This window comes from Cebus imitator, unplaced genomic scaffold, assembly GCF_001604975.1.
Source record: "Cebus imitator isolate Cc_AM_T3 unplaced genomic scaffold, Cebus_imitator-1.0 Scaffold337, whole genome shotgun sequence".
Taxonomy (NCBI): domain Eukaryota; kingdom Metazoa; phylum Chordata; class Mammalia; order Primates; family Cebidae; genus Cebus; species Cebus imitator.
The window spans coordinates 1,454,938-1,469,659 of NW_016107652.1; the positions used below are offsets into that span (position 1 = coordinate 1,454,938).

At 32.7% G+C, this 14,722-nt stretch overlaps 1 pseudogene; it reads left to right on the forward strand.

Annotated features, from left to right (window-relative positions):
* Positions 1–3,078: 3,078 nt before the first annotated feature.
* The window catches only part of LOC108287124, a 48,459-nt pseudogene continuing 36,815 nt past the window's right edge, over positions 3,079–14,722 (forward strand).

Below are 14,722 nucleotides of genomic sequence, written 5' to 3' on the forward strand. Positions count from 1 at the left end.
TATATATCATAGAAAATTATAAGACATACTTTCAGTTTATATTTTTGACTCTCACTATGGATAAAACAGTTTTGTCCCTTAACTATAAATTGGACTCTTTCCTGTCACCTAACACAAATTGTCAACCTTTACCTAATGTTCAATTCTTCCATTTTCTTTCATTATCTCTTACAATCTTCAAAGCTAACTGTGTCCAGTTTTTCTCTCTCTCTTGACTTGGTGTCACCGAGAACTAAAACTTGACTGTCCAGCACCTTTTTCGATCTAAAAAGTACTGCTAGCTAAAGTCCACTGATTTGATGTATACTTTGAAGGACTCCTCATTGTTGCAGTTCTATCATGAACAACTTTTTTGTGTCTTGCGCTACTGACTCGTGGGCAACTCAAGAAATTCTTTGAATCTTTGCTATGATTTGCTAAGAGAATAATCAGGACTATGTGGCAGTCTTACCAAAACCACTAACATCATCACCAAAGAACTGTAAAATGGAGTGGTTTTTCAAAATATGTGGCAGTAAACGTAATTTGTGCTTTCTACCAGGACATTTGCACAGTGGTCAAAGAAATTTCTGTATGTATTTTTTTCACAATCTCTCTGATATCTCTGCCATCACCAAAAATATTCAGACCACAACCTTGAAAATTTGATGAATTGCCACTCCTCACTCCACAGCATAAGGATGCTTCGGTTCTGAAATATTCTCACTTCCCACAAACTTCCCTTCAAACCTTACATATTGGTTTTATTCCCTTATTTAGCCTTTAAGAATTATTATTTTTATTAAATTCTTGGCAAATCTACTATCTGGTGCCTGATATATAAGACTTTCCAACAACTGCCAGTCTCACGAATGCTCCAGAGATGAAGTAGCCCATCCTTCAAGGCCATCAAACTCATAAAAGCCATTCTACTTCCGAAAACTACTTTGACTGATCTCAGCCTCACAGTGACTCCTGTTCTATTCCTATATGTGTTTAAAGGGCACACTTTGTGTCTAACAACAGGAGATGCTGGGCAAGTGCTCACAACATACAGTAACATACCCAGTGACTTGGCTTGTCCAAACTTTAGTCAGGCTTCTCATCTCCCACTCTGGCCCCTAAAATTTGGCTCAATCCAGAGTTAAGCAAACACTAATGTGCAAAATATCCTCCCTTAACAACTCATTCTCAGAATCAACTGACAACAGAGAACATTTTCTTTTAGACTGTTCCATTGATGCTGCATGTTCAATTCCATACCTGCACTTCACCCCTACAGGAGCAGAATATGCAGCAATTTCCCCACAAAGTTCCTGTATATCCGGTTTAAACCTCCCTATAAAAGAAAATTTTTTTTCTATGTGATTTGAGAAGCTTGTTACAGACCCTGAGGTCAGAACAGTTTTTCTATTGTAGTTGTCTTTTCAAATAAAATCTCTCCCTCCTTAAGTCTGGATTTGTTTTCAAATGAGAGTTGGAAATCAGCTTCTATGTATGCTTTGTGATTACAGCATGTGAGCTCATTAACCAAGGCTTTAAGTTCTCCATTCACAGGTAAGACAGGCTTTGCTCAGCTCCCTCATTTAAGAAGTTTAGCAGTTTTAGCTATAGCCATGCATCAGTCTGAAGGCCTTGACTGGATCTTCATGGTAGTTTTAAAATTCAAGCCTCTAAGCACATATGCAGTCAAAATATACCCTGGGGATAATGCAACTTTGACTCCCGACTACCACTGTGTTTTTGAGTTCCTTTTTGTTAATTGGCACCTGAGTATCCCTCTTTCTTGTTTTTAAGCTCATATATATTAAAATTGCTTTTGTGTTCAATATGTCATATGCTTGAAGGAGCAAGGCATTATAAAACATCAGTTAAATCCATCATAGTAAAACAGATTAATCATTGGAAAGTTTGTAGGATAATGTATTAAACATTATTTTATGTCTTTTAAAATAGTTGAGCTCTATGCTTTGGAATAGGAAAAATACACAGTTTACATTTTATTGTTAAGTAAAGCAGTAAAGTAACAGTACTATTCATGACATAATTACTTTTTGTTAAAACATGTTTATGGCATAATGGTATTTACATAGATATAAATAATTCTTTGAAGAATATATTTAGTATTAATAATAGTACTACTTTAGGAAGTAGGATTGAAATAGGATTATGAGCTCTTTTCAGAAATCCTTGATTGACGATCTTTTATATTGTTTAAATTTGTTCTTCATTTTTCCTTTTCTCTTACAATGTATCAGTGAGCAATTTTGTGGGCATTCTAACAAATAAATTCATAGATAATAGCGCTTAAAGCATGAACTGTAGAAGTCTGTCAGTAACTTATATTATTAATGTGTGTTCTTTATAGGACTTTAAAAAATATTACTACATTGTTTAATAGCATTAAATATGGACACATTTTGTGATTAAAAATAATTTAGTTTAAATTTATTTTTATTCTTGGGTAAGAAAATTAAGTGACTAAAGATTCTTAAAGACACCATGTGATTTTTACTCCACAGAAGGAAGAAACTAAGAGAAATTTGTATTGAGATAAGAAAAACAATTTATGTTTTGTTTTTATGTTTTTATTTTATTTTTGTCTCTTATTAGAAAAACAAAATAGATTTTTATGCTAAAAGTTTTATCAATTATGAAATATTTATTATCTCAAAAAACTCCTTGGCTAATAAAGGAATAAGAAATTATTAACAGAAATGCATAATTCCCTAGGTCTTATAAGTGGACCACCAGTCTTCACTGGTCAAGTCACACCATGCAGAGTGAATGCTTCAGAAAATGAGAGGCATGCAGGAACAGGGAGCTTCTCTGACTATGTTTTACCAAATTAAGAAAGAGCAGTGTTTATCAGTGTCACCAAAGGGTCAGCATATACATTTATACTGCTGTTGTAATTACCAACTAATTAGTTAAACATTTAAACTAAGTTAGATACCTCTAACTAATTACTAAGTTAGAGGTATCTAACTTAGTTTAAATGTTGGAAATATACTTTATTTTCTCCCTGGGCATTAGTCCTATCTAGGATTGGGCTGTCAAATTTCATAAACAAGTAATATCTGAATTGAAGTTTCAGGGATGAGTCAAATACTGTCAGATGAACGCCAAACACCTTCAATGGACAGAAAGAAAGTTGTGCAGATGGAAGTATGTGTGAGATGATATGGAATCTTCCAGAATACATAAGATACACAAAATTCCCTGAAGAAGGCAAAGGATGGTTTAGCTTGGCATTTCAGGAGATGAAGCCGATAAGCAAACATGGACCAAAAGGTAATCAACCTGTCATGACATGCTAAGAATTTTTGTACATTCTGAATGGCATTTAGTTATTTAAAAATATAATGCATAGAAAACAGTTAGTAGATATTCTCAAAGTTTGTTATTGATTGGTCTAGAGTAGAAATCAGGAAACTGCTTGATTAAATAATGCTTGTAAATTGAAAGAAGTACATATGTGATATATTTATTCATATGTTAAACTGAACTTCAGGTAAAATGACCACTGTAAAATTTAGAACTAAACATAAATAAAAATATATCTAATAATAAGTAAATGTTAACCAGAACTATAGGAATGTTGAATAGAAAAATAAAAAATAATATAACCATTTTCCAACATTCACTGTTTATTAAAAGCCAGAATTGGCATGGAAACTTGAGTTAATGTTCTCAATAATTTAAAACACTTTCATGCTTCTTAGCACTACCCTTAATTCTCTTTAGTGAAAACCTGTATTTGAAGAACACTAATATGGTTTGGCTTTGTGTCCCCACCCAAATCTCATCTTGAATTGTAATCTCCAAGTGTCTAATGAGAGACCCAGTGGGAGATGATTAAATCATGGTGGTGGTTTTCTCAGGCTGTTCTCATGATAATGAGGGAATTCTCATGAGATCTGATGGTTTTTAAAGTGTCAGTTTTCTCTGAATGCTTTCTCTCTCCTACTGCCTTGTGAAGAAGGTGCCTCCTTTCCCTTCACCTTCCACCATGATTAGAAGTTCCCTGAAGCCTCCTCAGCCATGCAGAACCATGAGTCAATTAAACCTCTTTTATTTTTAAATTACACGGTCTCCAGTAGTATCTTATATAAATGTGAAAATGGACTAATACAAGCACAGATAGTACTTTTGGTGTTACTTTATTAAAGAGATGCAATATTTTCTCAATTTTGTGAATATAAGGTCTTTTGTATATGATCCACAAGGTTTTCCCCTTTAACTTCACAAAGTTTTAAAATAAGATAGTGAATCATGAAATTTTTAAGTAAGACTGTGCAACAAATTTTATGATGAATGATATTGAGGAAATGGCCTTACTTTTCTACGTCTGAGTTTCTTTATTTCTAAGCAACTGAGGGAAGTGGAAATGCATGATATCTAATATCCCTTATAACAAGAAATAATGATGCTTTATTTCCACCAAAAATTATCAATATGAATGTGTGGGTACATTTAAACACATAACCAAGTGACTATGACATGGTGAGGCAGGAAAATTTAGTAGGCTGAATAGGAATGTATGATCCAAGGGGGTAGCCATGCAGACTATATCAAAGAGATATCTTCAAATCACACTCAGGGCTGGGCACGGTGGCTCATGCCTGTAATCCCAGCACTTCCAGAGGCCAAGGTGGGTGGATCACAAGTTCAGGAGTTGGAGACCAGCCTGGCCAATATGGTGAAACCTCATCTCTACTAAAAATACAAAAATTAGCCAGATGTGGTGGTGCATGCCTCTAGTCCCAGCTACTCAGGAGGCTGAGGCAGGAGAATTGCTTGAACCCAAGAGGCGTAGGTTGCAGTGAGCCGAGATCGTGCCACTGCACTCCAGCCTGGGCAACAGAGCGAGACTTCATCTCCAAAAAGAAAAACCACACTCAGAACAAAAAGAGAGAGTTGTTTATTTACTGAAAGTATACTGAACGTGGTACATGCAGATACTCCCTTATTTTATAATGTAACATCAACCTAAAACTAAGTCCCAGAGGCTGAAAACAAATACGATAAATTAAAGCAGGAGAAGATAATGTTATGAATTAGTTGGAAGAGAGGATAGATATCTCACCTAGTGTAAGTCCTATGACCAAATTATTACAGCTAGTTTTAATGCAGTTCCTATAGAGGGCAGGAAGCGTGAATTACCTTTGACCCAAATGAGGTCAGAAACTGAAACCAAGAACTCTTCAATACTAGTTGTCCTCTAATAAAAATTAAAATAGAGAAAAATCTGCCTGTTTATTTAAGAAAGTACCAGAAAGTCTGTCCTATGCCTCTATGCTGTGGTAGCAGAAATGTCTCTTTTCAAAAAATGTAATCCCTGCGTTTGTTCTATGTTTGTTCTTGTACATAGAACAAGTTAACATTCTGCAAATTATATGAATTTGGGGAGGAGGAATAAAAAGGAAAAATTCTAGTTTATTAACATTTTGTTGAAATTCACAAGAAGTACTCACTTGAGAATAAATTGTATGTCTTTAGCCAATATTTTTACTTGACTGTATTGTGTTCATTGTCTTATGTTCTTCTCTGTAAAAGGATTCACTGGATTTGGAGTTCTGTATGTAGTTATAGAACAAAACAATTCCCACCATATATATATATATATATATATATATATATATATATGCATGTCTTTATCATCAGACAGTAAATTGCTTAGAAATGGAAAACTTAGTTACCTCTTTTTGTCACTCCAGCTGCCTTTGAATCCATTATTCTTCATTGAGACAGCTTATTTCCAAGTGTTTTAATGGAATTCCAGAAGCAATAACAATAACACATTACATTTAGAGCAATAGAATTATTATCTCTTCTACTTTCTGCTTCAGTCTCATTCAATAAATTAAAATCTTTTAGAAAAATGTATTCAGTCTGATAGGAAAGCACTTCTGTGGGCATATTACTAATGTCTAGTAGATATCCCAATAAATAAACCTTCCCTTATTTTCCAGATGTGGTTTTAAACCTATATTACCACCCACAGTAAACAATAGACTAGTAAAACAGACAATACAGGTTGAATGATGAATTAAACTGCATCACATTGACATTCTCTAAGCCAGTGAGCTCTATATAATTGATTTCCTTTCAGAGGACAATGTGAAACAGCAGTTTGAAAGTGACATCCCCAAATAAATTGTGATTGTTGACCCCTGCCGCAACTTTCTGTATATCATTAGCTGAGGCATTAAACTTGTACGTTTCTGAACCTGTATTACATGATAAAAATAATGATTTTTCTATCAGAAGATTGTGAGTAAAATTGTTGATACAATATTTAAAACATTATAGAATATTAATTCATAGTTTTAAAAGGCATATACAATTAACATGAGTATATAACGATCATTATGAGTATATTCTCTCTCCGTGTATATATTTGTATACCAGTTATATGGCAAGTTATAATTATTTAGAAGCTAACCCTTTTAAAATGTCAGTGACTTAACTAGCTTTAAATAAATGTAAGAATGAAACTTTAGGATTAATAAATAGACACTATATCAGAGTATTTGAAATAGCATTTCATTTTCTTTCACTCTTGGGGTTTGTATTTACTCTGTAATTTCTGTGTCTTTACCCAAAATATGGTGATTTGCATTGCCAACTTCTGTTTCAAGTCTGTGCAATTTATAGTTTATTCACTATTCAAGATTTTAAAACTGAGAGTATGTTTTTATTACTTATATCACTATTATTTTAATGATATATTTGTGTGATCCTGAAGTAGAGTGACATTTTTTCTGGGATAATCATTTTATAAATTTGGTCAATTTGGAAATCCAGACAACCTAGAGAGTATTGACTAGTGAGTTAAAATTAAAAAAAATAAAATAGGATAGTTGGTCAAACTGTGTCTGGGAGTCCCATTAACTGGCTTCTCCTTACGGAAGAAAAGAGTAGAGGAGGTTGGTTACTTGTCTTCATACTAGGGCATTTAAGGGGTAGACTATTAAGTCAGAAAGGACATATATTGGGTAGAAATGAATGTTACATTTATTGTCTTCGGGATGCCTCAGGTTACAGTTCCTGTGATCAGGCTATATATCTTGACAGCACCAGGGCCTCATGCTCTGGGGGAGTGACGTATGGGAAGCTTTCAAGAAAGTGAAAGTAGGATATGATATCTCCTATATGGGATGACCCAAAAGTGAAAGTGAGGAAGAAAAGGGAGATGGTGAGACTAGCGATGCTTGCATGCAGACCATTATGGGTGCTTATCTGGCAGCATCCTCTTCCTGTCTTGTTGCTTCCTATGGTCCATGGTAATCTCCAAAAATTATTGACTCAAATTTAGACCAATAAAGTAAAAAGCTTTGAACCAACTCTGACTAGACATAAATTATTATGGCAGGAACCAATTAAATATAATTCTCAGAGTAGAAATTTAAAAGTATATTTTTCACTTCAAAAATCCATACCTTTAAAATACTGATCTTTTATGGCTAGAAGTAAAAAGTGCAGGGACAACTCTAGTGTTCTACTACCAGGTAAATGCTTTTTTTTTTTTTTTTGAGAAGCAAGGACCAATCAAATGTGATTTCTCTAATTACTTCAACAATAAGAACAGTCATCCAATTAGAAGGACAAAAACAAAACAATTTGTTATATAGAACTGTATACGCAACCCAACAGGCAAACTTGTAAGGTGGTAGTAGATGAGACCAATGACATTTTTCTAGATAACCTTGTAATATATTCTATATCTTGGTGATGCCCACTTATGGAAGCATCTGTAGGCAGAACTGTTTAATATCTGTTATGATTTGAATGTTCATGTCACTCAAAAATTCTTATGTTGAAACCTAATTCCCAATATGATAGTATTAAGAGATGAGGGCCAGTGGGAAGTGATTTCATCATAAGAGTAGAATCTTCATGAATGGGATCAGTGTCTTTACAAAAGAGCCCAATGGAAGCTCATTGGCCCCTTGCACCACATGAGAACAAGGCTACAAGGCAAGTCTCAGAGGAAGTGGGCCCTGAGAAAATGCTGGAGCCTTACTGGACTTCCCAGCCTCCAGTACTGTGAAAAATAAATGTTTGTTTGTAAGCCACTCAGTTGGTAGTATTTTTATAGCAGCCCAAAGAAACACAAAATGTAATAGAAAGTCTAATTTATTATGAACAGAACACATATTTTAGAAATTATGAATAACAAAACAATAGTTATTAACTGTTGTTAAAGAAGAGAATGCTAAACTTCATCAATGTGGGACAACAATAAAGGTTGAAGAATTTTACACTTGGTTACCGAAGTACGTGGTAGAAGAAGGAAAGGTAAAAATAAAATGGATGGTCCCTAATTACTGATGAAAAAGAAAGAAAGGAGGAAGAAAGAGACAAAGAAAAGGAAGGGAAGGAAAGGGAAGGCAAGGGCAAGAGGGAGGGAGGGGAAAAGAAGGAAGGAAGGAAGGAAAGGTGGGAGGAAGGGAGGAAGAAAATCCTCTTACACCTTGCTTTACCTAGGCCATTTTATTTAGATCTACCTTTAAGAGCCGAAGAGAAATACCTAGCTGTATCAATGGAGGTTGAGAGAAGACTATTTAATGTAGTTTATCATTCATAAGTTTGATAATCTTTTTTTATTTTTGAGACAGGGTCTCACTCTGTTACCCAGGCTGGAGTACAGTGGCACGATTTCAGCTCACTGCACCCTCAACTTCCTGGGCTCAAGTGATCCTTCCACTTCAGCCTCCCAAGTAGTGGAATTACAGGTATGTTCCACCATTCCCAGATAACTTTTGTATTTTTGGTAAAGACCAGATTTCGCCATGTTAACCAGGCTGATTTCGAGCCCCTGAGCTCAAGTGATCCTCTCACCTTGGTTCCTAAAGTGCTGGGATTATAGGCATGCACCACCAAACTCGGCCAACAAAATTTTAAAATGTGGAATACAGATATCTATCTATGTATCTATCTATCTATCTCTATATCTATATATATAATATACAGATATATATATATATATATACACACATATATATATACCTCCAGAATAACAAGACAGCAGTACACCTATATATAATCAAAAAATAGTTGTAATATTAAGTTATTGCCATATATATCTCCAAACACATGATGATTTGTGGTAGACAACCACATTATATCTTCCAATCAATTAATAAAAGATGACTTTTCATTTATTGGTCTTATTTAATTTCTCATAATGTTTTATATCTTACACTTCCATGGTTAAATATATCCTTACACACTTGTTCATGTTATTATAAATGAAACTGTTCTTTTACAAATGTTTCATTATCATTGTACAGAAATTAAACTGATTTTCATATTGAGCTTACATCTGTTACTTTGCTGAACTTCATTAGGGCTCATAGATTTGTGTGTATGTGTACTCTTAAGGTTTTGCATCAACAAAGTCATATATGAGTTGTGAATTGAGATAATTTCACTATTCTTTCATTCCAATTGGAATACCTTCTCTGTCTTTTTCTTGTGCAATTTATCTGGTTAGAACTTCTAGTATAATGTGGAATAGAATTGGTAAGGATAGATACTCTTGTCTTACTCCTGATCTGTTGGGGAAAGCTTTTGTCAATATTGTATATAATGTTAGCTGTGGGATTTTGGAGATCCCTTTAAAAAGATAAAGTTTTTCTCTTTTTCTACTTTGATAAATGTTTTATCATGTTAAAGTTTATATTTTGTTGATTTTTAAAAATCAATTTATATGATTTTTTTTATTTTACCAATATCAGACATTACCTTGATTGAGTTCATATTTTGTGCCTGTGTCGTATTATTAAGATGAATTCCACTTGGTCATAGTATATAATCCTTTAATATGCTGCTGGATTTTGTTTGCTAGTATTTTGCTGAAGATACTTGTATCTTTTTTTTATATGATATGCTGGTCTGTAGATTTTGTTTCTTGTGATGTCTTTGTCTGGCTTTGATGGTAGGGTAATACTGGCCTCATAAAATAATTTGAAAAGTATCCATCTTTATTTTATAGAATAGTTTGAGAAGTATTGATGTTAATTTCCTTTAAAGCCTTGATTAAAACAGAGAAGGCATTTCTCCTTGGGCTTTTCTTTGTTGAGGCACTCATTCCTCTGTACCAATAGCAGATTCTCTTACTGTTGTTTAAATAGTAATTTTCAAGCAAGCAGTTGCTACTTATAGTAGCCCTAAGGTTATTTAATGTGTGGGAACTATGTATTTGGATATAGACAAACACACACACAAATACAAACTATTTTCTATATATATATACACACAGGTAGCAACTAGATAGTGGTATGCTGAATAAGAAGCTACAATTTGAAAACATGAAGAATTTCTTTGGCATAAAATTGGAGCATAGACTTTTTAATGAAAGAACTAAACTATTTAAAGTGGAAAAGGGCTTCTGGATACCCTTGACACAAATAATACTTATGAATAAATCCTCTAGAGGATGAAAAGAGAGAAATACATCCATTTGTTTAAGAACCTGAAATTCTATATATAAAAAAATGGGGAATTATGTGTCTCTACATATTAAATATATGTATACATGTATATGCCTATCTACACACATATATCACCAACAAAATCTAGTAATACATTTTAATATATTTATTCATATAATAATTATGAAAGGAAAATTTTATAAATGAATTACCCTTTAAAAATAATTTTCTAGTATTCTAATTACAAATCTCTCCAGGGATCTGTGGAAAACAGATTTAAGAGAACAGCTGTTTTAATATTTAGTCACGATATCAGAATTAAATATGAACTGTCAGTTCTTTAATTGAGAGCATTTTTGTTTTTCATTTTCAGCTTTTACTATCATATTAAATCTAAATTAAACACTTATTTGGAGGCACTCAATTTTAAATGTTACCCTTTTATTTACTTAAATTGACAGATGCTAAATGGATTTGGTATTCTAATTATTTACTTAGTAAGATTTCTCTACAGAAGTCTAAAACACTTGTTCTTCTGTTGAGTTTTGCTTTGTTTTCTTCAGCTTCTTCAATTTCTCACTTCTATTTATTTGCTGCTTAATTTCTTATTTACTCACAGTTAGATTATGACAGCTGGATAGTTTTTCTATTGACTTTGCTTAAATTGTACCATAATATTATTACTAATAGCAGCAATAAATGAACTTATAATTTGAAAATTAGATCTGGAAAAAACATCATTTTTTACCAATATATAGAAAAAATTTTTGCTACAGAATACTTATTTTTTATTCATGTTTTGAGATTCCTCCAAGCATAACATTTAAAATAAGACATATATACAATAATTTTTTGTATTTATAACTGTCAAATTCACTGTTTTTCAAATATTACAGGTAATTGAAAACAATATTAAACTGTAGCAAATATTTTTATTGTTAGATCTGATTATAGACTTTTACAAAATTATATTTTCTATATAAATTCCGATGATTTTTGAACCAATCTATGCACATATAGAAAATACTACATCTTTATATATGAAACCAAGACTGAGACAAGTACTTTGAGCTAAGGAAATTTATACTTGAATAATTTATTACCTAATTCACTGGTTTCTTTGTAAGTATAACTTTCGAAATGCATATATATGTATTTAAACAGATATAAACATATATTTTAATATAGGCAATGCGACTACAGATTTTCAGTTTTAAATATTATGCCTTTTAAAGTTTTCATTTTAAAAATAATAAACTTAATAAAATTAAAATGGCACTATTAATAACGATGCTATATTAAGATAGTCACATGAGCAGCATACTCATTAAATGGTAGAACCCATTAGTGACCAGTAGCATTAAATAAAGCTGAAGAAGTTTAAGATTTAAAGACCTTCATTTACACACACGCCCTACAAGACCCTAGGAGAGGTATTAAGAATGGTTTTATAAAATGTATTGTGCCCTACCTTCACCTCCCATAAAATCACTGAGGCCCTAACCATCAAAGTGAATGTGTATGGAGACAGAGCCTATGAAAATGTAACTAAGGTTAAATGAGGTCATAATGTTGGACACTGATCTGATAATGTCCTTATAAGAAGAGACAGCAGAGAGCTCTCTCTCCCCATGCACCCTTGCTGAGGAAAGGGCAATATGAGGACATAGTGAGATTGCAGCCATCTGCAAACCAGGAAAGAAGACTTCATCAGAAATAGAATTTGTTAGCACCTCTATCAGTGGAATTCCAACTTACAGAACTTTGAGAAAATTAATTTCTGTGAGAAGGCACCCAGTCTGTAATATTTTGTTATAAGATGTTGAGCTGACTAATATATATGGTCCTATGCTTTTGTAACAATTTCTATATTTTAAAATATTTTATTTGCATTTGTTTAAACCAAGTTTGTTACCCCCCTTATTTGTCCTCCATCCTACCTTTCCTACTGTCAATGGTGCTGCAGTGCTTCCAGATAATTTTAGGATCTTGTTCAGAAGAAGCTGAGCTGGGATAGTCTGGACTTTGTGGGATAAATATTTTTCTGTATCACAGGCACTTACTTCCACAGAAAGTCAAATTTTTGCTTTCTGTTTTGTCTAGGAGTGCTTCCAGAAATAATTCTATTGCTTACAATCCCTAGTCCATCACTGTTGTGCAGGAGAAGTAGTGCTAGAGGGGATATCACAATATCAACAAGATACAACAAACTGCCTAGTGTCTGTTATGAGCAGTTGATTAAATAGAAGAAACAAGATTCCACATGTTTGGAGCCAGAAGATAGTCTGTGAAAAATTATACTAATCATCAGAAATATAAAATAATATGCAAAAGATTGGTTCTCATTGATGTCTAATCAAAAAGGAAGAAATGTTCTGTCAGGCATGTAAACAATAAGGGATCATATGAGAGATAAGAAAACAATAGGTATTTTTCTTTCGGGGGACATTGTATAAAGTAGAATTTATCAGAAATTTTGTATTTATAGGGCACAAGTTTGTATTATTAAAACAAACATTGAGTACCTCTATTTGTGAGATCACATATTTTATATATTATAGATTATTGTTGTATTGTATGAGATCATTGGCCAAAGATTTGTTTCTTGTTTGTTTGACACAAAATACTGACATTGACAAAGATAACAGACAATTCATAATACAAAGATCAGTATAAGAGCATCACTGACAAACTGGCTACTTGGTAGCATCAATTCAGACAGTATATAAAAAGTCACCCCAAATGAAAATTTGCAATGACTTGTAGTTTTATTGTCTAAGTGGAAGAAACCTGGTAATAGTTTTCCTACATTTAGCAATAAACCTGAATATTTGATAATGATTTCAGTATTAAGCTGTGACCCTATATTGAACATTTTCTAAACTTGCTTTCCTTTTATAATAATAATTAACAAATTTAACAAGTATGCTAGAGGAAAGAGAAAACCAGTTTTCTGTAATTTATATAGAAAATTATATTATGAAATCATTGCCCTGTGAAGTAGTCATGAAATATGCCACCAATATTTTAGAAAAATATATATTCTACAATTGTGTTTAGCTGTTCATTAATAAAAATGTTTTTGTTATTTTTCTGAACTATGTGAAATTTGTGGTATTTGTAATTGGTGGTGATTTAGTTTCTCATTCTAAATTTTTATTCTTATGTAAGCTAGTAACATTAATTTTGAATTATTTTTCTAAGAGAACTCCACAAATTGCATATGCTTCAGAAACTACAAACTTTAGATCCTCCTTGTAGCTATACCAATAGTTAGCATTTTTTAAGAACCATAGAGAATGTTATTTTTTTCAGTTTTACAGTTGAGTGGACTGAGTGGTAACCACATTTACACAAATAAGAATTGAGTCAAATAATTGAATTGGCAGTTGAATAGAGGTCCTATCTGTCTAACTCAAAAGTTTGAGATATATTTCTGCTAAATCCTTCTATATCTGATAGACATGAATAGTTGGATTCTTTGCTATTGTTTGAGTCTCCGTCTTCAGCTGTGTCCTTTTCTCAATTTTTGTGTCCTCTTACTATCATTGTCCTCCCCAGCCTCCATCCCACAGCTTGTCTTTTCTATTTATTTAATAGATTATTTCTATTTAATATCTGATTTTGTCTCACCTCAAGCTGAGCCATTTCATATCCCTGATCATTAAATCTTGAATATACATTTCTCTATCAAGTATGGAAAAAGGTGATTACTTTCATATACACATTTTTTAAAAATTTTAGTAGATTTATTGAGTATAATTGATGTACAAAAACTGTACTTATTTAATGTGTACAAATTGATGAGTTTGGATGTATACAAACAGCTGTGATGGCATCACCACAATCAAGAAACTAGACATGCCCAACACCTCTCAAAGTTTCCTTGTGTCTTTTCGTTTCTATGTTTTGTTTTGTTTCTGTGGTAAGAACACGACATGAAATCAATGCTCTTAGCAAATTTTGAAATACACAACGCTACCTTGGTTAACTGTAGGCACTATTTTGTACAACAGATATTATACTCAGTTGTATAATGTAACTTTATACTCATTGAATAACATCTCACCATTCTCTCTTCACCCAGCTCCTGAAAATCAACATTCTATTTTTGGATTAATTATTTTGTATATTTTCTATAAGTGGAATCATTCAGTGTTTTTCTTCTGTGACTGACTGACTTCACTTAGCATAATATCATCCAGGTCCCACTATGTTGCTACAAATAGCAGGATGGATTTACTTCTTTTTTAAAGATGAATTCTGTTCAATGATGTGTAGATGCAACAGTTTCTTTATCC